Here is a 26,878-nt window from a genome sequence, read left to right as displayed (position 1 = left end):
AGGATTATTTCTAATTCTCACAATTCGAGGGTCATGTTGCAGGTAGTGCAGCAAGAAGGCACTCATGTGTGTTGCGCATCCAGGAGCACCAAGTCCCTGTTGTGTTGGTGGCGAGGTAACAATCATGCTTCCTTCCTCTGTCCTCTCCCCCCAACCTCGCACAACAAAAATGTGATCAAGGTCTCCCTCATCTGATGAGTCTTCCATCAGTTCGTCCTCCACTTCTTCCTGGGCTCCTGCACCTTCCTCACTAGTTTGGCTGCTACCATGCGCCCTGGTAAAACCATCTCCCCCACCCTCACATGCCTGCCGCCTTGGTGCTGCCGACCGTCTGGACCTTGCAGATGTTAGCCCTTCCGCATACAACTCCTCCTCCTCTACTTCCTCCACCTCCTCTTGTGCCACCACCTGACTCCAAATTCTGTTTAACATGTGCTCCAGCATGTAAATCACCGGAATAGTCATGCTGATAATGGCATCGTCAGCACTAAACATCTTCGTCGCCATTTCAAAACTGTGCAGAAGGGTGCATAGGTCCCTGATCTGAGACCACTCCTCCAGCGTGATTTGCCCCACCTCTGGATCTCGTTGGCCCAGGCTATACGTCAGAACGTATTGCACCAGGGCTTGTCGGTGCTGCCACAGTCGCTACAACATGTGCAGAGTTGAATTCCACCGGGTAGGCACATCGCATTTTTGCCGGTGAAGTGGCAGGCCCAACGACTTCTGTAGAGATGTAAGTCGCTGAGCTGTGGGCTGCGAACGGCGAAAGTGAGCACACAGCGACCGTGCCCTCTGCAGAAGGCCATCTAGTCTGGGATAGTGGGCTAAAAATTGCTGGACAACCAGGTTCAACACGTGAGCCATACAAGGCACGTGTGTGACATTGCCCCGGCGAAGGGCCGCACCCAGGTTTGCAGCATTGTCGCACACGGCCTTCCCTGGTTTCAGGTCCAGTGGAGACAACCATTCATGAAATTGGTTCTCCAGAGCTGACCACAACTCCTCAGCTGCGTGACTCACATTTCCCAGACATTTCAATGTAAAAACCGCCCGATGACGTTGAGCCCTACTGCCAGCATAGTAAGGAGGTGTGCAGGATCCCTTCTGCGCAGTTAGAAAGCTTGTGGCATGACCAGACAGATTTTGGGTGCAGGTGGAAGACCGAGAGGAGGTTGAGGAGGCAGAAGCAGTGGAGGAACTTTGACATAAAGAGGATTGACGCACAACTCGTGGGGACGGCAAGACTTGGACAGCAGCCCCTTGTCCTGCTGTCACCATAGTTACCCAGTGCCCAGTCAGTGACATGTAACGCCCCTGTCCATGCCTATTCGTCCAAGTGTCTGTGGTGAAATGCACCCTGTCACACACAGAGTTTCTCAAAGAAGCGGTGATGTTGTGTGCGACATGCTGGTGGAGCGCAGGCACACCTTTCTTTGAGAAGTAGTGCCGACTGGGCATCTGGTACTGGGGCACTGCGACGGACATAAGGTCTCGAAAATCCTCTGTGTCCACCAGGCGGAAAGGCAGCATTTCTGTAGCCAAGAGCTTGCAGATGGTGAAATTCAACCTCTTAGCTTTCTCATGGCTAGGAGGAAATGGTCTTTTACTTGTCCACATCTGAGGGACCGAGGGCTGGCTATTGTGCTTAGACGGGGTTGATAAGGGTGTCCCCGGCAAACTGCCGGTCTGTGAGGAAGATGCAGGCGGATATGTTAGTTTGCCTTGATCCAAAGGTGGTGCTATCGATGTCGGACAGCACTCAACACCAGCTGGTGTTACCACCTCCAAAGAAAATGATGACCTGCCAATCACGCTGGCTGTTGCGGGTAAAGAGGTGGCAGGTGTGCGCCCCAAAACAGGTGTGACTGCTGTCCCCCCAGTCACAGAGGATGAAGAGGCCGCGGATGCACAAGATATGGCAGACGGTGGTTGGCCCGGCCGGCTAGGCCGCATTGTAGCACACTGAGCTTCCCACTGCAACTTATGCTTCATGTCCATGTGCCGGTTCATGCATGAAGTACTCAAACTATGTATTTTTTGGCCTCTACTTAGCTTTTGCTGACAAATGTTACAGATAACACGAGTTGGGTCATCTTTATCGATCTGAAAAAATGCCCAGGCTATGCAAGGCTTAGCACCCATGCGACCTGAAGAGCCACCACGACTTGTGGTGAGAGGCAGAGTTGTGTTTGAGGATGCAGTTGTTGACGTGCTTCCAGTACTACGTCTCTGTCCAGGAAGGCGCAACCTGACCTCGTCGTCACTAGCATCTTCCTCCACCTCCTCTGCTGACCTCATCTCTTGGCTGACTGTGGGTTGACAGTAAGTGGGATCTCCAACCTCATCATCATCACCCTGTGCGTTATCACACCCGTCGTCCTCAGAGCCAACCTGTTCCTGCCCTGACAAAAAACTAAAGTTGTCGCTCCAATCAGGTATTTGAGTCTTATCATCGTCTTCCTCATTGTCTCCACCAACAGGAGTTACAGTTTGGGAATGAGGGTCTACATTATGGTCAGAACCTTCTGCGTCTGGTCCTGTATCCGACTCATAAAGATTCTGGGCATCAGTGCAGATCATTTCCTCGTCTGGATTCACAGAAGCGCTGGAGTCGACCTCTGATTCCCAGGCTATAGTATGAGTAAACAGCTCTGAATACTCAACCATCTGTTCTACCTCATACTCAGACGGGCAGCTGGAGATTTGGGAGCTGTGAGGAAGCACGTGCGATTGGGGTGACACCTTTGAGGACTGGAGTATTTGTGATGTTGAAGTTGATGTGGAGGAGAGCCCACTTAAAGGAGCACTTGATATCCGTTGAAGCACCTGCTGTTTTTGTGCCTCATCTGGAATTTGTAGCAATTGGCGTGGCCGTAAGAAAGGGATCTTATCACATTGTCCGCTAAAAGAAGTAGACATTTTAGTTTGGCTGGAAGATGGTCTTTCTTCTGCAGATGTTACTGTTGCTTTAACACCTACCCCACGGACACAACCTTTTTTCCCCTTCCCAACACGCCTATTACCCTTTCCACCAGCAGCAGGCCTTTTTCCACTCATTTTGGTGGTTAACTAATTAACAACTCTGGAGTTGTTTGCACAAAAAAACAATGGATGGGAACCGAGCAGAGCTGAGTGGCCAAACTGTGGTATTAGGCCAAAACTATTGGCTGGGTTAGATGCAGATAAAAATTATATTCAATTTGCAACCTGATGGAGGTCAGTATAGATGGACTAATAGAGAAAGTCCCACACACTGCTAGAAGGCCAAATATTTTTTCAGAGCTAGATGCAGATAAAAATTATTTTTAATTTGCAACCTGATGGAGGTCAGTATAGATGGACTAATAGAGAAAGTCCCACACACAGCTAGAAGCCCAATATTTTTTCAGAGGTAGATGCAGAAAAAAATATATTCAGTTTGCAACCTGATGGAGGTCTGTATAGATGGATTAATAGAACAAGTCCCACACACAGCTAGAAGCCCAATATTTTTTCAGAGGTAGATGCAGAAAAAAATATATTCAGTTTGCAACCTGATGGAGGTCTGTATAGATGGATTAATAGAACAAGTCCCACACACAGCTAGAAGCCCAATATTTTTTCAGAGGTAGATGCAGAAAAAAATATATTCAGTTTGCAACCTGATGGAGGTCTGTATAGATGGATTAATAGAACAAGTCCCACACACAGCTAGAAGCCCAATATTTTTTCAGAGGTAGATGCAGAAAAAAATATATTCAGTTTGCAACCTGATGGAGGTCAGTATAGATGGACTAATACAACAAGTCCCACACATAGCTAGAAGCCCAATATTTTTTCAGAGGAAGATGCAGAAAAAAATATATTCAGTTTGCAACCTGATGGAGGTCTGTATAGGTGGATTAAACACACACAGCTAGAAGCCCAATATTTTTTCAGAGGTAGATGCAGAAAAAAATATATTCAGTTTGCAACCTGATGGAGGTCTGTATAGATGGATTAATAGAACAAGTCCCACACACAGCTAGAAGCCCAATATTTTTTCAGAGGTAGATGCAGAAAAAAATATATTCAGTTTGCAACCTGATGGAGGTCTGTATAGATGGATTAATAGAACAAGTCCCACACACAGCTAGAAGCCCAATATTTTTTCAGAGGTAGATGCAGAAAAAAATATATTCAGTTTGCAACCTGATGGAGGTCTGTATAGATGGATTAATAGAACAAGTCCCACACACAGCTAGAAGCCCAATATTTTTTCAGAGGTAGATGCAGAAAAAAATATATTCAGTTTGCAACCTGATGGAGGTCTGTATAGATGGATTAATAGAACAAGTCCCACACACAGCTAGAAGCCCAATATTTTTTCAGAGGTAGATGCAGAAAAAAATATATTCAGTTTGCAACCTGATGGAGGTCAGTATAGATGGACTAATACAACAAGTCCCACACACAGCTAGAAGCCCAATATTTTTTCAGAGGTAGATGCAGAAAAAAATATATTCAGTTTGCAACCTGATGGAGGTCTGAATAGATGGATTAATAGAACAAGTCCCACACACAGCTAGAAGCCCAATATTTTTTCAGAGGTAGATGCAGAAAAAAATATATTCAGTTTGCAACCTGATGGAGGTCTGTATAGATGGATTAATAGAACAAGTCCCACACACAGCTAGAAGCCCAATATTTTTTCAGAGGTAGATGCAGAAAAAAATATATTCAGTTTGCAACCTGATGGAGGTCTGTATAGATGGATTAATAGAACAAGTCCCACACACAGCTAGAAGCCCAATATTTTTTCAGAGGTAGATGCAGAAAAAAATATATTCAGTTTGCAACCTGATGGAGGTCTGTATAGATGGATTAATAGAACAAGTCCCACACACAGCTAGAAGCCCAATATTTTTTCAGAGGTAGATGCAGAAAAAAATATATTCAGTTTGCAACCTGATGGAGGTCTGTATAGATGGATTAATAGAACAAGTCACACACACAGCTAGAAGCCCAACATTTTTTCAGAGGTAGATGCAGAAAAAAATGTATTCAGTTTGCAAACTGATGGAGGTCTGTATAGATGGATAATTAGAACAATCCCACACACTGCTAGAAGCCCAATATTTTTTCAGAGCTAGATGCAGAAAAAAATTATATTCAATTTGCAACCTGATGGAGGTCAGTATAGATGGACTAATAGAATGATGCTATGCCCAAAAGATTTTACTTCACTAGGTGCAGTAAAAAAATTGGTATTCTATACACAGTTGGTATATCTTGCAACACAGATAGGCTACTACACTGACTAACACACTCTGCAATAGGCCAAAAAGGATTAGCTTTGCTAGATTCAGCCAAATGCTGTGAAAAAAACTTGCACAGCACTGGCACAGACCTGCCTGGCAAAAACTGATAGGAACTGATGTAACCTAGTCCTGAAAAGGACTCCAATTACAATTAGTCTTTACTCCCACAATCTATCTATTTAAGAGCACAGACCTGCCTGATAAAAGTCGTAGGAAATGCTGTAACCTAGTCCTTACAAGGACTGCAATCACAACTATTCCCTACTCCCAAGCTATCTGTAGATTTGTGCGAAAATTGGCTTGAAATTAACAAGGTATAGCGCACACAGCAAGAGCGGTGCCGTCTAACACGCAGCTGCAGCAGTGAGAAAATGGTGGCGACGGGGAAAATGGCTTGGTCTTATAGGGCAAGGACATGTGACATACACTGCCAATGACACATGCCCTTGCTTATGTGAAAAAAAGCACTTCGCTCCGTGTGTGCGCTGCTGATAGGCTGACAGATTGCACCTCCCCACTGCAAATGCGGGAAAGAGAAAAAAAAATGGAGATCTTCATTGTTCCTGCAGAGATCCATCCCCTGCCCCTCCCCCCACCCCGCTGTACACTCAAACTGCGCATTAACATTAATTTTCATCATTACTGAGAAAAAATCCAGTTATGATTTTGGTGCACGAACAGTTATCGAACATAACCTCGAACAGCCGAATTTTTCTCAAATTGTTCGTGTTCGCCGAATGGTTCGAACACCGCCCAAAACAGCTCGAATTTGAGATTGGCGAACAGTTCGAGTAGAACAACGCTCATCTCTACTGAATATGTCTTGAAAGAGCCAATTACTGAAAAGTTAAAAACAAGGCAAAGCATTGTCCAAAACTCAAAGATGGATTCTTGTGAATCAGCTATGTAGCATTTCCACCAATTCTTACATTTCTCTCAATTATTTTCACTTTTTTGCCAATAAGGTAACTAAACTCTTACCAAGAAAGAAAGTACACTATGAGCCTTAGCTCAAACAGATTACAAAGAGTCAACAGCAGCACCAAATTCCCCCTAAAGACCTCTGCCATTTTTGGCATTTTTAACACTAACTCTAAAGACAGAGGAGTTTTTGGAATCAGTTATGTAGCTTTTCCACCTCTGCCTACAAATTCTCTCAATTAGCTTTGCTTTCTGCCCACTAAGGTAGCTAAAGTGTTACCAAGAAAGAAATAAAAGCATAAGCCTTAGCACAGAAAGTGAAAAAGATTCCAAACACCACCAAATGCAAAAAAACAATGAGTTCTTCAAGAATTAAACTATGGCCTATTGTTTTAAAAGCAACTACACCCACCAGCATAACACCAATGCCAACCCTGACATTGCTTTCGTATTGGAGACTAACCTTACAAAGTATTTAATCAACAACTGAAGAGCAGAAGATCAGTTAGATGAGACAGTTGAAAAAAATCTAAGAAATATTCTCTTCAATTTTTTTCTCATTTTCGTGGTTGCTAAACTCTAAGAAGAAAGAAGAGCATGAGCCTTAACACGAAAAATTAAAACAGACTAAAAGCATCACCAAATGTGAAAAATAATTCATGCGTTGGCCAGCAATCGAACCCAGGTCAACTGCTTGGAAGGCAGCTATGCTCACCACTATACCACCAACACTTACAGAAGCCATGTTTTTTTCTTACATTTTCTGCACTAACAATACAAAATTATTAGTAAAAAGTAAGACGTGCCAGGAAAAAAAAACCCACATAAGTATTGCATTGACCAGGAATCAATCGCAGGTCAACTGCTTGGAAGGCAGGTTTGCTCACCACTATACCAAAAATGCTTAAGGTACCCACCATTTTTTTCACATTTTCTCCACTAACCCTAAAAAATTGTTAGTAAAAAGTATGACGTGCCTGAAAAAAAAAAACACCTATGTTTTGCATTGGCCAGGAATTGAACCCAGGTCAACTGTTTGGAAGGTAGATATGCTCACCACTATACCACCAATGCTTACAGGGTCAGTTTTTTTTTTACATTTTCTGCACTAACATTACAAAATAGTTTGTAAAATGTATGATATGCCAGAAATAAAACTACATAAGTATTGCATTGGCCAGGAATCGAACCCGGGTCAACAGCTTGGGAAGCAGCTATGCTCACCACTATACCACCAATGCATGAACCAACTTAACTGGTTTGGGATTATGGCTGTTAAATCTGCTAAAGTTTTACTTAAAAAAAGGAGGACTGAATATGTCTTGAAAGAGCCAATTACTAAAAAGTTTAAAAACAAGGCAAAGCATTGTCCAAAACTCAAAGATGAATTCTTGTGAATCAGCTATGGAGCTTTTCCACCAATTCTTACAATTCTCTCAATTATTTTCACTTTTTTGCCAATAAGGTAACTAAACTCTTACCAAGAAAGAAAGTACACTATGAGCCTTAGCTCAAAAAGATTACAAAGAGTCAGCACCAGCACCAAATTACCCCTAAAGACCTCTGCCATTTTTGGCATTTTTAACACTAACTCTAAAGACAGAGGAGTTTTTGGAATCAGTTATGTAGCTTTTCCACCTCTGCCTACAAATTCTATCAATTAGCTTCGCTTTTTGCCAACTAAGGTAGCTAAAGTGTTACCAAGAAGAAATAAAAGCATAAGCCTTAGCACAAAAAGTGAAAAAGAGTCCAAACACCACCAAATGCAAAAAAACAATGAGTTCTTCAAGAATTAAACTATGGCCTATTGTTTTAAAAGCAACTACACCCACCAGCATAACACCAATGCCAACCCTGACATTGCTTTCATATTGGAGACTAACCCTACAAAGTGTTTAATCAACAACTGAAGAACAGAAGATCAGTTAGATGAGACAGTTGAAAAAAATCTAAGAAATATTCTCTTCAATTTTTTTCTCATTTTCGTGGTTGCTAAACTCAAAGAAGAAAGAAGAGCCTGAGACTTAACACGAAAAATTAAAACAGACTAAAAGCATCACCAAATGTGAAAAACAATTCATGCGTTGGCCGGGAATCAAACGCGGGTCAACTACTTGGAAGGCAGCGATTCTCACCACTATACCACCAACACTTACAGAAGCCATGTTTTTTTCTTACATTTTCTGCACTAACAATGCGAAATTATTAGTAAAAAGTAAGACGTGCCAGGAAAAAAAAAACCACATAAGTATTGCATTGACCAGGAATCAATCGCAGGTCAACTGCTTGGAAGGGAGGTTTGCTCACCACTATACCAAAAATGCTTAAGGTACCGAGCATTTTTTTCACATTTTCTGCACTAACCCTACAAAATTGTTAGTAAAAAGTATGACGTGCCTGAAAAAAAAAAAACACCGATGTTTTGTATTGGCCGAGAATTGAACCCGGGTCAACTGCTTGGAAGGCAGCTATGCTCACCACTATACCACCAATGCTTACAGGGTCAGCTATTTTTTTTTACATTTTCTGCACTAACATTACAAAATAGTTTGTAAAATGTATGATATGCCAGAAATAAAACTACATAAGTATAGCATTGGCCGGGAATCAAACCCGGGTCAACTGGTTAGTAAGCAGCTATGCTCACCACTATACCACCAATGCATGAACCCACTTGACTGGTTTGGGATTTTGGCTGTTAAATCTGCTAAAGTTTTACTTAAAAAAGGAGGACTGAATATGTCTTGAAAGAGCCAATTAATAAAAAGTTTAAAAACAAGGCAAAGCATTGTCCATAACTCAAAGATGAATTCTTGTGAATCAGCTATGGAGCTTTTCCACCAATTCTTACATTTCTCTCAATTATTTTCACTTTTTTGCCAATAAGGTAACTAAACTCTTACCAAGAAAGAAAGTACATTATGAGCCTTAGCTCAAACAGATTACAAAGAGTCAACAGCAGCACCAAATTCCCCCTAAAGACCTCTGCCATTTTTGGCATTTTTAACACTAACTCTAAAGACAGAGGAGTTTTTGGAATCAGTTATGTAGCTTTTCCACCTCTGCCTACAAATTCTCTCAATTAGCTTTGCTTTCTGCCCACTAAGGTAGCTAAAGTGTTACCAAGAAAGAAATAAAAGCATAAGCCTTAGCACAGAAAGTGAAAAAGATTCCAAACACCACCAAATGGAAAAAAACAATGAGTTCTTCAAGAATTAAACTATGGCCTATTGTTTTAAAAGCAACTACACCCACCAGCATAACACCAATGCCAACCCTGACATTGCTTTCGTATTGGAGACTAACCCTACAAAGTATTTAATCAACAACTGAAGAGCAGAAGATCAGTTAGATGAGACAGTTGAAAAAAATCTAAGAAATATTCTCTTCAATTTTTTTCTCATTTTCGTGGTTGCTAAACTCTAAGAAGAAAGAAGAGCATGAGCCTTAACACGAAAAATTAAAACAGACTAAAAGCATCACCAAATGTGAAAAACAATTCATGCATTGGCCAGGAATCGAACCCAGGTCAACAGCTTGGAAGGCAGCTATGCTCACCACTATACCACCAACACTTACAGAAGCCATGTTTTTTTCTTACATTTTCTGCACTAACAATACAAAATTATTAGTAAAAAGTAAGACGTGCCAGGAAAAAAAAACCCACATAAGTATTGCATTGACCAGGAATCAATCGCAGGTCAACTGCTTGGAAGGCAGGTTTGCTCACCACTATACCAAAAATGCTTAAGGTACCCAGCATTTTTTTCACATTTTCTGCACTAACCCTGCAAAATTGTTAGTAAAAATTATGACCTGCCTGAAAAAAAAACACACCTATGTTTTGCATTGGCCAGGAATCGAACCCAGGTCAACTGCTTGGAAGGCAGCTATGCTCACCACTATACCACCAATGCTTACAGGATCAGCTTTTTTTTTTACATTTTCTGCACTAACATTACAAAATAGTTTGTAAAATGTATGATATGCCAGAAATAAAACTACATAAGTATTGCATTGGCCGGGAATCGAACCCCGGTCAACTGCTTGGGAAGCAGCTATGCTCACCACTATACCACCAATGCATGAACAAACTTGACTGGTTTGGGATTATGGCCGTTAAATCTGCTAAAGTTTTACTTAGAAAAAGGAGGACTGAATATGTCTTGAAAGAGCCAATTACTAAAAAGTTTAAAAACAAGGCAAAGCTTTGTCCAAAACTCAGAGATGAATTCTTGTGAATCAGCTATGGCGCTTTTCCACCAATTCTTACAATTCTCTCAATTAGTTTCACTTTTTTGACAATAAGGTAACTAAACTCTTACCAAGAAAGAAAGTACACTATGAGCCTTAGCTCAAACAGATTACAAAGAGTCAACAGCAGCACCAAATTCCCCCTAAAGACCTCTGCCATTTTTGGCAATTTTAACACTAACTCTAAAGACAGAGGAGTTTTTGGAATCAGTTATGTAGCTTTTCCACCTCTGCCTACAAATTCTCTCAATTAGCTTTGCTTTCTGCCCACTAAGGTAGCTAAAGTGTTACCAAGAAAGAAATAAAAGCATAAGCCTTAGCACAGAAAGTGAAAAAGATTCCAAACACCACCAAATGGAAAAAAACAATGAGTTCTTCAAGAATTAAACTATGGCCTATTGTTTTAAAAGCAACTACACCCACCAGCATAACACCAATGCCAACCCTGACATTGCTTTCGTATTGGAGACTAACCCTACAAAGTATTTAATCAACAACTGAAAAGCAGAAGATCAGTTAGATGAGACAGTTGAAAAAAATCTAAGAAATATTCTCTTCAATTTTTTTCTCATTTTCGTGGTTGCTAAACTCTAAGAAGAAAGAAGAGCATGAGCCTTAACACGAAAAATTAAAACAGACTAAAAGCATCACCAAATGTGAAAAACAATTCATGCGTTGGCCAGGAATCGAACCCGGGTCAACAGCTTGGAAGGCAGCTATGCTCACCACTATACCACCAGCACTTACAGAAGCCAGGTTTTTTTCTTACATTTTCTGCACTAACAATACAAAATTATTAGTAAAAAGTAAGACGTGCCAGGAAAAAAAAAACCCACGTAAGTATTGCATTGACCAGGAATCAATTGCAGGTCAACTGCTTGGAAGGCAGGTTTGCTCACCACTATACCAAAAATGCTTATGGTACCCAGCATTTTTTTCACATTTTCTGCACTAACCCTACATAATTGTTAGTAAAAATTATGACGTGCCTGAAAAAAAAACACACCTATGTTTTGCATTGGCCGGGAATCGAACCCGGGTCAACTGCTTGGAAGGCAGCTATGCTCACCACTATACCACCAATGCTTACAGGATCAGCTTTTTTTTTACATTTTCTGCACTAACATTACAAAATAGTTTGTAAAATGTATGATATGCCAGAAATAAAACTACATAAGTATTGCATTGGCCGGGAATAGAATCCGGGTCAACTGCTTGGGAAGCAGCTATGCTCACCACTATACCACCAATGCATGAACCAACTTGACTGGTTTGGGATTATGGCTGTTAAATCTGCTAAAGTTTTACTTAAAAAAAGGAGGACTGAATATGTCTTGAAAGAGCCAATTACTAAAAAGTTTAAAAACAAGGAAAAGCTTTGTCCAAAACTCAAAGATGAATTCTTGTGAATCAGCTATGGAGCTTTTCCACCAATTCTTACAATTCTCTCAATTAGTTTCACTTTTTTGACAATAAGGTAACTAAACTCTTACCAAGAAAGAAAGTACACTATGAGCCTTAGCTCAAACAGATTACAAAGAGTCAACAGCAGCACGAAATTCCCGCTAAAGACCTCTGCCATTTTTGGCAATTTTAACACTAACTCTAAAGACAGAGGAGTTTTTGGAATCAGTTATGTAGCTTTTCCACCTCTGCCTACAAATTCTCTCAATTAGCTTTGCTTTCTGCCCACTAAGGTAGCTAAAGTGTTACCAAGAAAGAAATAAAAGCATAAGCCTTAGCACAGAAAGTGAAAAAGATTCCAAACACCACCAAATGGAAAAAAACAATGAGTTCTTCAAGAATTAAACTATGGCCTATTGTTTTAAAAGCAACTGCACCCACCAGCATAACACCAATGCCAACCCTGACATTGCTTTCGTATTGGAGACTAACCCTACAAAGTATTTAATCAACAACTGAAGAGCAGAAGATCAGTTAGATGAGACAGTTGAAAAAAATCTAAGAAATATTCTCTTCAATTTTTTTCTCATTTTCGTGGTTGCTAAACTCTAAGAAGAAAGAAGAGCATGAGCCTTAACACGAAAAATTAAAACAGACTAAAAGCATCACCAAATGTGAAAAACAATTCATGCGTTGGCCAGGAATCGAACCCGGGTCAACAGCTTGGAAGGCAGCTATGCTCACCACTATACCACCAGCACTTACAGAAGCCATGTTTTTTTCTTACATTTTCTGCACTAACAATACAAAATTATTAGTAAAAAGTAAGACGTGCCAGGAAAAAAAAAACCCACGTAAGTATTGCATTGACCAGGAATCAATTGCAGGTCAACTGCTTGGAAGGCAGGTTTGCTCACCACTATACCAAAAATGCTTATGGTACCCAGCATTTTTTTCACATTTTCTGCACTAACCCTACATAATTGTTAGTAAAAATTATGACGTGCCTGAAAAAAAAACACACCCATGTTTTGCATTGGCCGGGAATCGAACCCGGGTCAACTGCTTGGAAGGCAGCTATGCTCACCACTATACCACCAATGCTTACAGGATCAGCTTTTTTTTTACATTTTCTGCACTAACATTACAAAATAGTTTGTAAAATGTATGATATGCCAGAAATAAAACTACATAAGTATTGCATTGGCTATGAATAGAATCCGGGTCAACTGCTTGGGAAGCAGCTATGCTCACCACTATACCACCAATGCATGAACCAACTTGACTGGTTTGGGATTATGGCTGTTAAATCTGCTAAAGTTTTACTTAAAAAAAGGAGGACTGAATATGTCTTGAAAGAGCCAATTACTAAAAAGTTTAAAAACAAGGAAAAGCTTTGTCCAAAACTCAAAGATGAATTCTTGTGAATCAGCTATGGAGCTTTTCCACCAATTCTTACAATTCTCTCAATTAGTTTCACTTTTTTGACAATAAGGTAACTAAACTCTTACCAAGAAAGAAAGTACACTATGAGCCTTAGCTCAAACAGATTACAAAGAGTCAACAGCAGCACCAAATTCCCCCTAAAGACCTCTGCCATTTTTGGCAATTTTAACACTAACTCTAAAGACAGAGGAGTTTTTGGAATCAGTTATGTAGCTTTTCCACCTCTGCCTACAAATTCTCTCAATTAGCTTTGCTTTCTGCCCACTAAGGTAGCTAAAGTGTTACCAAGAAAGAAATAAAAGCATAAGCCTTAGCACAGAAAGTGAAAAAGATTCCAAACACCACCAAATGGAAAAAAACAATGAGTTCTTCAAGAATTAAACTATGGCCTATTGTTTTAAAAGCAACTGCACCCACCAGCATAACACCAATGCCAACCCTGACATTGCTTTCGTATTGCAGACTAACCCTACAAAGTATTTAATCAACAACTGAAGAGCAGAAGATCAGTTAGATGAGACAGTTGAAAAAAATCTAAGAAATATTCTCTTCAATTTTTTTCTCATTTTCGTGGTTGCTAAACTCTAAGAAGAAAGAAGAGCATGAGCCTTAACACGAAAAATTAAAACAGACTAAAAGCATCACCAAATGTGAAAAACAATTCATGCGTTGGCCAGGAATCGAACCCGGGTCAACAGCTTGGAAGGCAGCTATGCTCACCACTATACCACCAGCACTTACAGAAGCCATGTTTTTTTCTTACATTTTCTGCACTAACAATACAAAATTATTAGTAAAAAGTAAGACGTGCCAGGAAAAAAAAAACCCACGTAAGTATTGCATTGACCAGGAATCAATTGCAGGTCAACTGCTTGGAAGGCAGGTTTGCTCACCACTATACCAAAAATGCTTATGGTACCCAGCATTTTTTTCACATTTTCTGCACTAACCCTACATAATTGTTAGTAAAAATTATGACGTGCCTGAAAAAAAAACACACCCATGTTTTGCATTGGCCGGGAATCGAACCCGGGTCAACTGCTTGGAAGGCAGCTATGCTCACCACTATACCACCAATGCTTACAGGATCAGCTTTTTTTTTACATTTTCTGCACTAACATTACAAAATAGTTTGTAAAATGTATGATATGCCAGAAATAAAACTACATAAGTATTGCATTGGCCAGGAATAGAATCCGGGTCAACTGCTTGGGAAGCAGCTATGCTCACCACTATACCACCAATGCATGAACCAACTTGACTGGTTTGGGATTATGGCTGTTAAATCTGCTAAAGTTTACTTGAAAAAAGGAGGACTGAATAAGTCTTGAAAGAGCAAATTACTAAAAAGTTTAAAAACAAGGCAAAGCATTGTCCAAAACTCAAAGATGAATTCTTGTGAATCAGCTATGGAGCTTTTCCACCAATTCTTACAATTCTCTCAATTATTTTCACTTTTTTGCAATAAGGTAACTAAACTCTTACCAAGAAAGAAAGTACACTATGAGCCTTAGCTCAAACAGATTACAAAGAGTCAGCACCAGCACCAAATTCCCCCTAAAGACCTCTGCCATTTTTGGCATTTTTAACACTAACTCTAAAGACAGAGGAGTTTTTGGAATCAGTTATGTAGCTTTTCCACCTCTGCCTACAAATTCTCTCAATTAGCTTTGCTTTCTGCCCACTAAGGTAGCTAAAGTGTTACCAAGAAAGAAATAAAAGCATAAGCCTTAGCACAAAAAGTGAAAAAGATTCCAAACACCACCAAATGCAAAAAAACAATGAGTTCTTCAAGAATTAAACTATAGCCTATTGTTTTAAAAGCAACTACACCCACCAGCATAACACCAATGCCCACCCTGACATTGCTTTCGTATTGGAGACTAACCCTACAAAGTATTTAATCAACAACTGAAGAGCAGAAGATCAGTTAGATGAGACAGTTGAAAAAAATCTAAGAAATATTCTCTTCAATTTTTTTCTCATTTTCGTGGTTGCTAAACTCTAAGAAGAAAGAAGAGCATGAGCCTTAACACGAAAAATTAAAACAGACTAAAAGCATCACCAAATGTGAAAAACAATTCATGCGTTGGCCAGGAATCGAACCTGGGTCAACAGCTTGGAAGGCAGCTATGCTCACCACTATACCACCAACACTTACAGAAGACATGTTTTTTTCTTACATTTTCTGCACTAACAATACAAAATTATTAGTAAAAAGTAAGACGTGCCAGGAAAAAAAAAACCCACATAAGTATTGCATTGACCAGGAATCAATCGCAGGTCAACTGCTTGGAAGGCAGGTTTGCTCACCACTATACCAAAAATGCTTAAGGTACCCAGCATTTTTTTCACATTTTCTGCACTAACCCTACAAAATTGTTAGTAAAAATTATGACGTGCCTGAATAAAAAACACACCCATGTTTTGCATTGGCCGGGAATCGAACCCGGGTCAACTGCTTGGAAGGCAGATATGCTCACCACTATACCACCAATGTTTACAGGATCAGCTTTTTTTTTATACATTTTCTGCACTAACATTACAAAATAGTTTGTAAAATGTATGATATGCCAGAAATAAAACTACATAAGTATTGCATTGGCCGGGAATAGAATCAGGGTCAACTGCTTGGGAAGCAGCTATGCTCACCACTATACCACCGATGCATGAACCAACTTGACTGGTTTGGGATTATGGCCGTTAAATCTGCTAAAGTTTTACTTAGAAAAAGGAGGACTGAATATGTCTTGAAAGAGCCAATTACTAAAAAGTTTAAAAACAAGGCAAAGCATTGTCCAAAACTCAAAGATGAATTCTTGTGAATCAGCTATGGAGCTTTTCCACCAATTCTTACAATTCTCTCAATTAGTTTCACTTTTTTGACAATAAGGTAACTAAACTCTTACCAAGAAACAAAGTACACTATGAGCCTTAGCTCAAACAGATTACAAAGAGTCAACAGCAGCACCAAATTCCACCTAAACACCTCTGCCATTTTTGGCATTTTTAACACTAACTCTAAAGACAGAGGAGTTTTTGGAATCAGTTATGTAGCTTTTCCACCTCTGCCTACAAATTCTCTCAATTAGCTTTGCTTTCTGCCCACTAAGGTAGCTAAAGTGTTACCAAGAAAGAAATAAAAGCATAATCCTTAGCACAGAAAGTGAAAAAGATTCCAAACACCACCAAATGCAAAAAAACAATGAGTTCTTCAAGAATTAAACTATAGCCTATTGTTTTAAAAGCAACTACACCCACCAGCATAACACCAATGCCCACCCTGACATTGCTTTCGTATTGGAGACTAACCCTACAAAGTATTTAATCAACAACTGAAGAGCAGAAGATCAGTTAGATGAGACAGTTGAAAAAAATCTAAGAAATATTCTCTTCAATTTTTTTCTCATTTTCGTGGTTGCTAAACTCTAAGAAGAAAGAAGAGCATGAGCCTTAACACGAAAAATTAAAACAGACTAAAAGCATCACCAAATGTGAAGAACAATTCATGCGTTGGCCAGGAATCGAACCTGGGTCAACAGCTTGGAAGGCAGCTATGCTCACCACTATACCACCAACACTTACAGAAGCCATGTTTTTTTCTTACATTTTCTGCACTAACAATACAAAATTATTAGTAAAAAGTAAGACGTGCCAGGAAAAAAAAAACCCACATAAGTATTGCATTGACCAGGAATCAATCGCAGGTCAACTGCTTGGAAGGCAGGTTTGCTCACCACTATACCAAAAATGCTTAAGGTACCCAGCATTTTTTTCACATTTTCTGCACTAACCCTACAAAATTGTTAGTAAAAATTATGACGTGCCTGAAAAAAAAATACACCCATGTTTTGCATTGGCCGGGAATCGAACCCGGGTCAACTGCTTGGAAGGCAGCTATGCTCACCACTATACCACCAATGCTTACAGGATCAGCTTTTTTTTTTACATTTTCTGCACTAACATTACAAAATAGTTTGTAAAATGTATGATATGCCAGAAATAAAACTACATAAGTATTGCATTGGCTGGGAATCGAACCCGAGTCAACTGCTTGGGAAGCAGCTATGCTCACCACTATACCACCAATGCATGAACCCACTTGACTGGTTTGGGATTATGGCTGTTAAATCTGCTAAAGTTTTACTTAGAAAAAGGAGGACTGAATATGTCTTGAAAGAGCCAATTACTAAAAAGTTTAAAAACAAGGCAAAGCATTGTCCAAAACTCAAAGATGAATTCTTGTTAATCAGCTATGGAGCTTTTCCACCAATTCTTACAATTCTCTCAATTAGTTTCACTTTTTTGACAATAAGGTAACTAAACTCTTACCAAGAAAGAAAGTACACTATGAGCCTTAGCTCAAACAGATTACAAAGAGTCAACAGCAGCACCAAATTCCCCCTAAAGACCTCTGCCATTTTTGGCATTTTTAACACTAACTCTAAAGACAGAGGAGTTTTTGGAATCAGTTATGTAGCTTTTCCACCTCTGCCTACAAATTCTCTCAATTAGCTTTGCTTTCTGCCCACTAAGGTAGCTAAAGTGTTACCAAGAAAGAAATAAAAGCATAAGCCTTAGCACAGAAAGTGAAAAAGATTCCAAACACCACCAAATGGAAAAAAACAATGAGTTCTTCAAGAATTAAACTATGGCCTATTGTTTTAAAAGCAACTGCACCCACCAGCATAACACCAATGCCAACCCTGACATTGCTTTCGTATTGGAGACTAACCCTACAAAGTATTTAATCAACAACTGAAGAGCAGAAGATCAGTTAGATGAGACAGTTGAAAAAAATCTAAGAAATATTCTCATCAATTTTTTTCTCATTTTCGTGGTTGCTAAACTCTAAGAAGAAAGAAGAGCATGAGCCTTAACACGAAAAATTAAAACAGACTAAAAGCATCACCAAATGTGAAAAACAATTCATGCGTTGGCCAGGAATCGAACCCGGGTCAACAGCTTGGAAGGCAGCTATGCTCACCACTATACCACCAGCACTTACAGAAGCCATGTTTTTTTCTTACATTTTCTGCACTAACAATACAAAATTATTAGTAAAAAGTAAGACGTGCCAGGAAAAAAAAAACCCACGTAAGTATTGCATTGACCAGGAATCAATTGCAGGTCAACTGCTTGGAAGGCAGGTTTGCTCACCACTATACCAAAAATGCTTATGGTACCCAGCATTTTTTTCACATTTTCTGCACTAACCCTACATAATTGTTAGTAAAAATTATGACGTGCCTGAAAAAAAAACACACCCATGTTTTGCATTGGCCGGGAATCGAACCCGGGTCAACTGCTTGGAAGGCAGCTATGCTCACCACTATACCACCAATGCTTACAGGATCAGCTTTTTTTTTACATTTTCTGCACTAACATTACAAAATAGTTTGTAAAATGTATGATATGCCAGAAATAAAACTACATAAGTATTGCATTGGCCAGGAATAGAATCCGGGTCAACTGCTAGGGAAGCAGCTATGCTCACCACTATACCACCAATGCATGAACCAACTTGACTGGTTTGGGATTATGGCTGTTAAATCTGCTAAAGTTTACTTAAAAAAAGGAGGACTGAATAAGTCTTGAAAGAGCAAATTACTAAAAAGTTTAAAAACAAGGCAAAGCATTGTCCAAAACTCAAAGATGAATTCTTGTGAATCAGCTATGGAGCTTTTCCACCAATTCTTACAATTCTCTCAATTAGTTTCACTTTTTTGACAATAAGGTAACTAAACTCTTACCAAGAAACAAAGTACACTATGAGCCTTAGCTCAAACAGATTACAAAGAGTCAACAGCAGCACCAAATTCCACCTAAACACCTCTGCCATTTTTGGCATTTTTAACACTAACTCTAAAGACAGAGGAGTTTTTGGAATCAGTTATGTAGCTTTTCCACCTATGCCTACAAATTCTCTCAATTAGCTTTGCTTTTTGCCAACTAAGGTAGCTAAAGTGTTACCAAGAAAGAAATAAAAGCATAAGCCTTAGCACAAAAAGTGAAAAAGAGTCCAAACACCACCAAATGCAAAAAAACAATGAGTTCTTCAAGAATTAAACTATGGCCTATTGTTTTAAAAGCAACTACACCCACCAGCATAACACCAATGCCAACCCTGACATTGCTTTCGTATTGGAGACTAACCCTACAAAGTATTTAATCAACAACTGAAGAGCAGAAGATCAGTTAGATGAGACAGTTGAAAAAAATCTAAGAAATATTCTCTTCAATTTTTTTCTCATTTTCGTGGTTGCTAAACTCTAAGAAGAAAGAAGAGCATGAGCCTTAACACGAAAAATTAAAACAGACTAAAAGCATCACCAAATGTGAAAAACAATTCATGCATTGGCCAGGAATCGAACCCGGTTCAACTACTTGGAAGTCAGCTATGCTCACCACTATACCACCAACACTTACAGAAGCCATGTTTTTTTCTTACATTTTCTGCACTAACAATACAAAATTATTAGTAAAAAGTAAGACGTGCCAGGAAAAAAAAAACCCACATAAGTATTGCATTGACCAGGAATCAATCGCAGGTCAACTGCTTGGAAGGCAGGTTTGCTCACCACTATACCAAAAATGCTTAAGGTACCCAGCATTTTTTTCACATTTTCTGCACTAACCCTACAAAATTGTTAGTAAAAATTATGACGTGTCTGAATAAAAAACACACCCATGTTTTGCATTGGCCGGGAATCGAACCCGGGTCAACTGCTTGGAAGGCAGCTATGCTCACCACTATACCACCAATGTTTACGGGATCAGCTTTTTTTTTATACATTTTCTGCACTAACATTACAAAATAGTTTGTAAAATGTATGATATGCCAGAAATAAAACTACATAAGTATTGCATTGGCTGGGAATCGAACCCGGGTCAACTGCTTGGGAAGCAGCTATGCTCACCACTATACCACCAATGCATGAACCCACTTGACTGGTTTGGGATTATGGCCGTTAAATCTGCTAAAGTTTTACTTAGAAAAAGGAGGACTGAATATGTCTTGAAAGAGCCAATTACTAAAAAGTTTAAAAACAAGGCAAAGCATTGTCCAAAACTCAAAGATGAATTCTTGTTAATCAGCTATGGAGCTTTTCCACCAATTCTTACAATTCTCTCAATTAGTTTCACTTTTTTGACAATAAGGTAACTAAACTCTTACCAAGAAAGAAAGTACACTATGAGCCTTAGCTCAAACAGATTACAAAGAGTCAACAGCAGCACCAAATTCCCCCTAAAGACCTCTGCCATTTTTGGCATTTTTAACACTAACTCTAAAGACAGAGGAGTTTTTGGAATCAGTTATGTAGCTTTTCCACCTCTGCCTACAAATTCTCTCAATTAGCTTTGCTTTCTGCCCACTAAGGTAGCTAAAGTTTTACCAAGAAAGAAATAAAAGCATAAGCCTTAGCACAGAAAGTGAAAAAGATTCCAAACACCACCAAATGGAAAAAAACAATGAGTTCTTCAAGAATTAAACTATGGCCTATGGTTTTAAAAGCAACTACACCCACCAGCATAACAACAATGCCAACCCTGACATTGCTTTCGTATTGGAGACTAACCCTACAAAGTATTTAATCAACAACTGAAGAGCAGAAGATCAGTTACATGAGACAGTTGAAAAAAATCTAAGAAATATTCTCTTCAATTTTTTTCTCATTTTCGTGGTTGCTAAACTCTAAGAAGAAAGAAGAGCATGAGCCTTAACACGAAAAATTAAAACAGACTAAAGGCATCACCAAATGTGAAAAACAATTCATGCGTTGGTCAGGAATCAAACCTGGGTGAACAGCTTGGAAGGCAGCTATGCTCACGACTATACCACCAACACTTACAGAAGCCATGTTTTTTTCTTACATTTTCTGCACTAACAATACAAAATTATTAGTAAAAAGTAAGACGTGCCAGGAAAAAAAAAACCCACATAAGTATTGCATTGACCAGGAATCAATCGCAGGTCAACTGCTTGGAAGGCAGGTTTGCTCACCACTATACCAAAAATGCTTAAGGTACCCAGCATTTTTTTCACATTTTCTGCACTAACCCTACAAAATTGTTAGTAAAAATTATGACGTGCCTGAAAAAAAAACACACCCATGTTTGGCATTGGCCGGGAATCGAACCCGGGTCAACTGCTTGGAAGGCAGCTATGCTCACCACTATACCACCAATGCTTACAGGATCGGCTTTTTTTTTTACATTTTCTGCACTAACATTACAAAATAGTTTGTAAAATGTATGATATGCCAGAAAAAAAACTACATAAGTATTGCATTGGCCGGGAATCGAACCCGGGTCAACTGCTTGGGAAGCAGCTATGCTCACCACTATACCACCAATGCATGAACCAGCTTGACTGGTTTGGGATTATGGCCGTTAAATCTGCTAAAGTTTTACTTAGAAAAAGGAGGACTGAATATGTCTTGAAAGAGCCAATTACTAAAAAGTTTAAAAACAAGGCAAAGCATTGTCCAAAACTCAAAGATGAATTCTTGTGAATCAGCTATGGAGTTTTTCCACCAATTCTTACAATTCTCTCAATTAGTTTCACTTTTTTGACAATAAGGTAACTAAACTCTTACCAAGAAAGAAAGTAAACTATGAGCCTTAACTCAAACAGATTACAAAGAGTCAACAGCAGCACCAAATTCCCCCTAAAGACCGCTGCCATTTTTGGCATTTTTAACACTAACTCTAAAGACAGAGGAGTTTTTGGAATCAGTTATGTAGCTTTTCCACCTCTGCCTACAAATTCTCTCAATTAGCTTTGCTTTCTGCCCACTAAGGTACCTAAAGTGTTACCAAGAAAGAAATAAAAGCATAAGCCTTAGCACAGAAAGTGAAAAAGATTCCAAACACCACCAAATGCAAAAAAACAATGAGTTCTTCAAGAATTAAACTATAGCCTATTGTTTTAAAAGCAACTACACCCACCAGCATAACACCAATGCCCACCCTGACATTGCTTTCGTATTGGAGACTAACCCTACAAAGTATTTAACCAACAACTGAAGAGCAGAAGATCAGTTAGATGAAACAGTTGAAAAAAATCTAAGAAATATTCTCTTCAATTTTTTTCTCATTTTTGTGGTTGCTAAACTCTAAGAAGAAAGAAGAGCATGAGCCTTAACACGAAAAATTAAAACAGACTAAAAGCATCACCAAATGTGAAAAACAATTCATGCGTCGCCCAGGAATCGAACCTGGGTCAACAGCTTGGAAGGCAGCTATGCTCACCACTATACCACCAACACTTACAGAAGCCATGTTTTTTTCTTACCTTTTCTGCACTAACAATACAAAATTATTAGTAAAAAGTAAGACGTGCCAGGAAAAAAAAAACCCACATAAGTATTGCATTGACCAGGAATCAATCGCAGGTCAACTGCTTGGAAGGCAGGTTTGCTCACCACTATACCAAAAATGCTTAAGGTACCCAGCATTTTTTTCACATTTTCTGCACTAACCCTACAAAATTGTTAGTAAAAATTATGACGTGCCTGAAAAAAAAACACACCCATGTTTTGCATTGGCCGGGAATCGAACCCGGGTCAACTGCTTGGAAGACAGCTATGCTCATCACTGTACCACCAATGCTTACAGGATCAGCTTTTTTTTTTACATTTTCTGCACTAACATTACAAAATAGTTTGTAAAATGTATGATATGCCAGAAATAAAACTACATAAGTATTGCATTTACCGGGAATCGAACCCGGGTCAACTGCTTGGGAAGCAGCTATGCTCACCACTATACCACCAATGCATGAACCAACTTGACTGGTTTGGGATTATGGCCGTTAAATCTGCTAAAGTTTTACTTAGAAAAAGGAGGACTGAATATGTCTTGAAAGAGCTAATTACTAAAAAGTTTAAAAACAAGGCAAAGCATTGTCCAAAACTCAAAGATGAATTCTTGTGAATCAGCTATGGAGCTTTTCCACCAATTCTTACAATTATCTCAATTAGTTTCACTTTTTTGACAATAAGGTAACTAAACTCTTACCAAGAAAGAAAGTACACTATGAGCCTTAGCTCAAACAGATTACAAAGAGTCAACAGCAGCACCAAATTCCCCCTAAAGACCTCTGCCATTTTTGGCATTTTTAACACTAACTCTAAAGACAGAGGAGTTTTTGGAATCAGTTATGTAGCTTTTCCACCTCTGCCTACAAATTCTCTCAATTAGCTTTGCTTTCTGCCCACTAAGGTAGCTAAAGTGTTACCAAGAAAGAAATAAAAGCATAAGCCTTAGCACAGAAAGTGAAAAAGATTCCAAACACCACCAAATGCAAAAAAACAATGAGTTCTTCAAGAATTAAACTATAGCCTATTGTTTTAAAAGCAACTACACCCACCAGCATAACACCAATGCCCACCCTGACATTGCTTTCGTATTGGAGACTAACCCTACAAAGTATTTAATCAACAACTGAAGAGCAGAAGATCAGTTAGATGAAACAGTTGAAAAAAATCTAAGAAATATTCTCTTCAATTTTTTTCTCATTTTCGTGGTTGCTAAACTCTAAGAAGAAAGAAGAGCATGAGCCTTAACACGAAAAATTAAAACAGACTAAAAGCATCACCAAATGTGAAAAACAATTCATGCGTTGGCCAGGAATCGAACCTGGGTCAACAGCTTGAAAGGCAGTTATGCTCACCACTATACCACCAACACTTACAGAAGCCATGTTTTTTTCTTACATTTTCTGCACTAACAATACAAAATTATTAGTAAAAAGTAAGACGTGCCAGGAAAAAAAAAACCCACATAAGTATTGCATTGACCAGGAATCAATCGCAGGTCAACTGCTTGGAAGGCAGGTTTGCTCACCACTATACCAAAAATGCTTAAGGTACCCAGCATTTTTTTCACATTTTCTGCACTAACCCTACAAAATTGTTAGTAAAAATTATGACGTGCCTGAAAAAAAAACACACCCATGTTTTGCATTGGCAAGGAATCGAACCCGGGTCAACTGCTTGGAAGGCAGCTATGCTCACCACTATACCACCAATGCTTACAGGATCAGCTTTTTTTTTTACATTTTCTGCACTAACATTACAAAATAGTTTGTAAAATGTATGATATGCCAGAAATAAAACTACATAAGTATTGCATTGGCCGGGAATCGAACCCGGGTCAACTGCTTGGGAAGCAGCTATGCTCACCACTATACCACCAATGCATGAACCAGCTTGACTGGTTTGGGATTATGGCCGTTAAATCTGCTAAAGTTTTACTTAGAAAAAGGAGGACTGAATATGTCTTGAAAGAGCCAATTACTAAAAAGTTTAAAAACAAGGCAAAGCATTGTCCAAAACTCAAAGATGAATTCTTGTGAATCAGCTATGGAGCTTTTCCACCAATTCTTACAATTCTCTCAATTAGTTTCACTTTTTTGACAATAAGGTAACTAAACTCTTACCAAGAAAGAAAGTACACTATGAGCCTTAGCTCAAACAGATTACAAAGAGTCAACAGCAGCACCAAATTCCCCCTAAAGACTGCTGCCATTTTTGGCATTTTTAACACTAACTCTAAAGACAGAGGAGTTTTTGGAATCAGTTATGTAGCTTTTCCACCTCTGCCTACAAATTCTCTCAATTAGCTTTGCTTTCTGCCCACTAAGGTACCTAAAGTGTTACCAAGAAAGAAATAAAAGCATAAGCCTTAGCACAGAAAGTGAAAAAGATTCCAAACACCACCAAATGCAAAAAAACAATGAGTTCTTCAAGAATTAAACTATAGCCTATTGTTTTAAAAGCAACTACACCCACCAGCATAACACCAATGCCCACCCTGACATTGCTTTCGTATTGGAGACTAACCCTACAAAGTATTTAACCAACAACTGAAGAGCAGAAGATCAGTTAGATGAAACAGTTGAAAAAAATCTAAGAAATATTCTCTTCAATTTTTTTCTCATTTTCGTGGTTGCTAAACTCTAAGAAGAAAGAAGAGCATGAGCCTTAACACGAAAAATTAAAACAGACTAAAAGCATCACCAAATGTGAAAAACAATTCATGCGTTGGCCAGGAATCGAACCTGGGTCAACAGCTTGGAAGGCAGCTATGCTCACCACTATACCACCAACACTTACAGAAGCCATGTTTTTTTCTTACATTTTCTGCACTAACAATACAAAATTATTAGTAAAAAGTAAGACGTGCCAGGAAAAAAAAAACCCACATAAGTATTGCATTGACCAGGAATCAATCGCAGGTCAACTGCTTGGAAGGCAGGTTTGCTCACCACTATACCAAAAATGCTTAAGGTACCCAGCATTTTTTTCACATTTTCTGCACTAACCCTACAAAATTGTTAGTAAAAATTATGACGTGCCTGAAAAAAAAACACACCCATGTTTTGCATTGGCCGGGAATCGAACCCGGGTCAACTGCTTGGAAGACAGCTATGCTCATCACTGTACCACCAATGCTTACAGGATCAGCTTTTTTTTTTACATTTTCTGCACTAACATTACAAAATAGTTTGTAAAATGTATGATATGCCAGAAATAAAACTACATAAGTATTGCATTGGCCGGGAATCGAACCCGGGTCAACTGCTTGGGAAGCAGCTATGCTCACCACTATACCACCAATGCATGAACCAACTTGACTGGTTTGGGATTATGGCCGTTAAATCTGCTAAAGTTTTACTTAGAAAAAGGAGGACTGAATATGTCTTGAAAGAGCAAATTACTAAAAAGTTTAAAAACAAGGCAAAGCATTGTCCAAAACTCAAAGATGAATTCTTGTGAATCAGCTATGGAGCTTTTCCACCAATTCTTACAATTCTCTCAATTAGTTTCACTTTTTTGACAATAAGGTAACTAAACTCTTACCAAGAAAGAAAGTACACTATGAGCCTTAGCTCAAACAGATTACAAAGAGTCAACAGCAGCACCAAATTCCCCCTAAACACCTCTGCCATTTTTGGCATTTTTAACACTAACTCTAAAGACAGAGGAGTTTTTGGAATCAGTTATGTAGCTTTTCCACCTCTGCCTACAAATTCTCTCAATTAGCTTTGCTTTCTGCCCACTAAGGTAGCTAAAGTGTTACCAAGAAAGAAATAAAAGCATAAGCCTTAGCACAGAAAGTGAAAAAGATTCCAAACACCACCAAATGCAAAAAAACAATGAGTTCTTCAAGAATTAAACTATAGCCTATTGTTTTAAAAGCAACTACACCCACCAGCATAACACCAATGCCCACCCTGACATTGCTTTCGTATTGGAGACTAACCCTACAAAGTATTTAACCAACAACTGAAGAGCAGAAGATCAGTTAGATGAAACAGTTGAAAAAAATCTAAGAAATATTCTCTTCAATTTTTTTCTCATTTTCGTGGTTGCTAAACTCTAAGAAGAAAGAAGAGCATGAGCCTTAACACGAAAAATTAAAACAGACTAAAAGCATCACCAAATGTGAAAAACAATTCATGCGTTGGCCAGGAATCGAACCTGGGTCAACAGCTTAGAAGGCAGCTATGCTCACCACTATACCATCAACACTTACGGAAGCCATGTTTTTTTCTTACATTT

At 39.0% G+C, this 26,878-nt stretch overlaps 19 non-coding genes across 19 annotated transcripts; all 19 read right to left on the bottom strand.

Moving 5' to 3' along the window:
* Positions 1 to 7,372: 7,372 nt before the first annotated feature.
* Positions 7,373 to 7,444, bottom strand: TRNAG-CCC (transfer RNA glycine (anticodon CCC)). Its single transcript has one exon. It is a non-coding gene; the product is annotated as a tRNA-Gly (tRNA).
* Positions 7,445 to 8,795: 1,351 nt separating this feature from the next.
* On the bottom strand, positions 8,796 to 8,867 carry TRNAS-ACU (transfer RNA serine (anticodon ACU)). The gene has a single exon. It is a non-coding gene; the product is annotated as a tRNA-Ser (tRNA).
* Positions 8,868 to 10,216: 1,349 nt separating this feature from the next.
* Positions 10,217 to 10,288, bottom strand: TRNAG-CCC (transfer RNA glycine (anticodon CCC)). The gene has a single exon. It is a non-coding gene; the product is annotated as a tRNA-Gly (tRNA).
* A 1,183-nt stretch (positions 10,289 to 11,471) lies between these two features.
* On the bottom strand, positions 11,472 to 11,543 carry TRNAG-UCC (transfer RNA glycine (anticodon UCC)). The gene has a single exon. It is a non-coding gene; the product is annotated as a tRNA-Gly (tRNA).
* A 1,350-nt stretch (positions 11,544 to 12,893) lies between these two features.
* On the bottom strand, positions 12,894 to 12,965 carry TRNAG-UCC (transfer RNA glycine (anticodon UCC)). Its single transcript has one exon. It is a non-coding gene; the product is annotated as a tRNA-Gly (tRNA).
* A 1,350-nt stretch (positions 12,966 to 14,315) lies between these two features.
* TRNAG-UCC (transfer RNA glycine (anticodon UCC)) lies at positions 14,316 to 14,387 on the bottom strand. The gene has a single exon. It is a non-coding gene; the product is annotated as a tRNA-Gly (tRNA).
* Positions 14,388 to 17,159: 2,772 nt separating this feature from the next.
* On the bottom strand, positions 17,160 to 17,231 carry TRNAG-UCC (transfer RNA glycine (anticodon UCC)). The gene has a single exon. It is a non-coding gene; the product is annotated as a tRNA-Gly (tRNA).
* A 1,351-nt stretch (positions 17,232 to 18,582) lies between these two features.
* Positions 18,583 to 18,654, bottom strand: TRNAG-UCC (transfer RNA glycine (anticodon UCC)). Its single transcript has one exon. It is a non-coding gene; the product is annotated as a tRNA-Gly (tRNA).
* A 1,349-nt stretch (positions 18,655 to 20,003) lies between these two features.
* TRNAG-UCC (transfer RNA glycine (anticodon UCC)) lies at positions 20,004 to 20,075 on the bottom strand. Its single transcript has one exon. It is a non-coding gene; the product is annotated as a tRNA-Gly (tRNA).
* Positions 20,076 to 20,172: 97 nt separating this feature from the next.
* TRNAG-CCC (transfer RNA glycine (anticodon CCC)) lies at positions 20,173 to 20,244 on the bottom strand. Its single transcript has one exon. It is a non-coding gene; the product is annotated as a tRNA-Gly (tRNA).
* Positions 20,245 to 21,427: 1,183 nt separating this feature from the next.
* Positions 21,428 to 21,499, bottom strand: TRNAG-UCC (transfer RNA glycine (anticodon UCC)). The gene has a single exon. It is a non-coding gene; the product is annotated as a tRNA-Gly (tRNA).
* A 96-nt stretch (positions 21,500 to 21,595) lies between these two features.
* Positions 21,596 to 21,667, bottom strand: TRNAG-CCC (transfer RNA glycine (anticodon CCC)). The gene has a single exon. It is a non-coding gene; the product is annotated as a tRNA-Gly (tRNA).
* A 1,183-nt stretch (positions 21,668 to 22,850) lies between these two features.
* Positions 22,851 to 22,922, bottom strand: TRNAG-UCC (transfer RNA glycine (anticodon UCC)). Its single transcript has one exon. It is a non-coding gene; the product is annotated as a tRNA-Gly (tRNA).
* A 96-nt stretch (positions 22,923 to 23,018) lies between these two features.
* TRNAG-CCC (transfer RNA glycine (anticodon CCC)) lies at positions 23,019 to 23,090 on the bottom strand. The gene has a single exon. It is a non-coding gene; the product is annotated as a tRNA-Gly (tRNA).
* Positions 23,091 to 23,930: 840 nt separating this feature from the next.
* TRNAE-UUC (transfer RNA glutamic acid (anticodon UUC)) lies at positions 23,931 to 24,002 on the bottom strand. Its single transcript has one exon. It is a non-coding gene; the product is annotated as a tRNA-Glu (tRNA).
* A 439-nt stretch (positions 24,003 to 24,441) lies between these two features.
* Positions 24,442 to 24,513, bottom strand: TRNAG-CCC (transfer RNA glycine (anticodon CCC)). The gene has a single exon. It is a non-coding gene; the product is annotated as a tRNA-Gly (tRNA).
* A 1,183-nt stretch (positions 24,514 to 25,696) lies between these two features.
* On the bottom strand, positions 25,697 to 25,768 carry TRNAG-UCC (transfer RNA glycine (anticodon UCC)). The gene has a single exon. It is a non-coding gene; the product is annotated as a tRNA-Gly (tRNA).
* A 96-nt stretch (positions 25,769 to 25,864) lies between these two features.
* On the bottom strand, positions 25,865 to 25,936 carry TRNAG-CCC (transfer RNA glycine (anticodon CCC)). The gene has a single exon. It is a non-coding gene; the product is annotated as a tRNA-Gly (tRNA).
* An 840-nt stretch (positions 25,937 to 26,776) lies between these two features.
* On the bottom strand, positions 26,777 to 26,848 carry TRNAR-UCU (transfer RNA arginine (anticodon UCU)). The gene has a single exon. It is a non-coding gene; the product is annotated as a tRNA-Arg (tRNA).
* Positions 26,849 to 26,878: the final 30 nt, after the last annotated feature.

The sequence above is a fragment of the Phyllobates terribilis genome, unplaced genomic scaffold, assembly GCF_046119375.1.
Source record: "Phyllobates terribilis strain yellow unplaced genomic scaffold, ASM4611937v1 Scaffold_3__8_contigs__length_932513732, whole genome shotgun sequence".
NCBI lineage: Eukaryota > Metazoa > Chordata > Amphibia > Anura > Dendrobatidae > Phyllobates > Phyllobates terribilis.
Note: the sequence above shows the minus strand (reverse complement) of the source record. Positions and strands in the feature narration are given on the sequence as shown.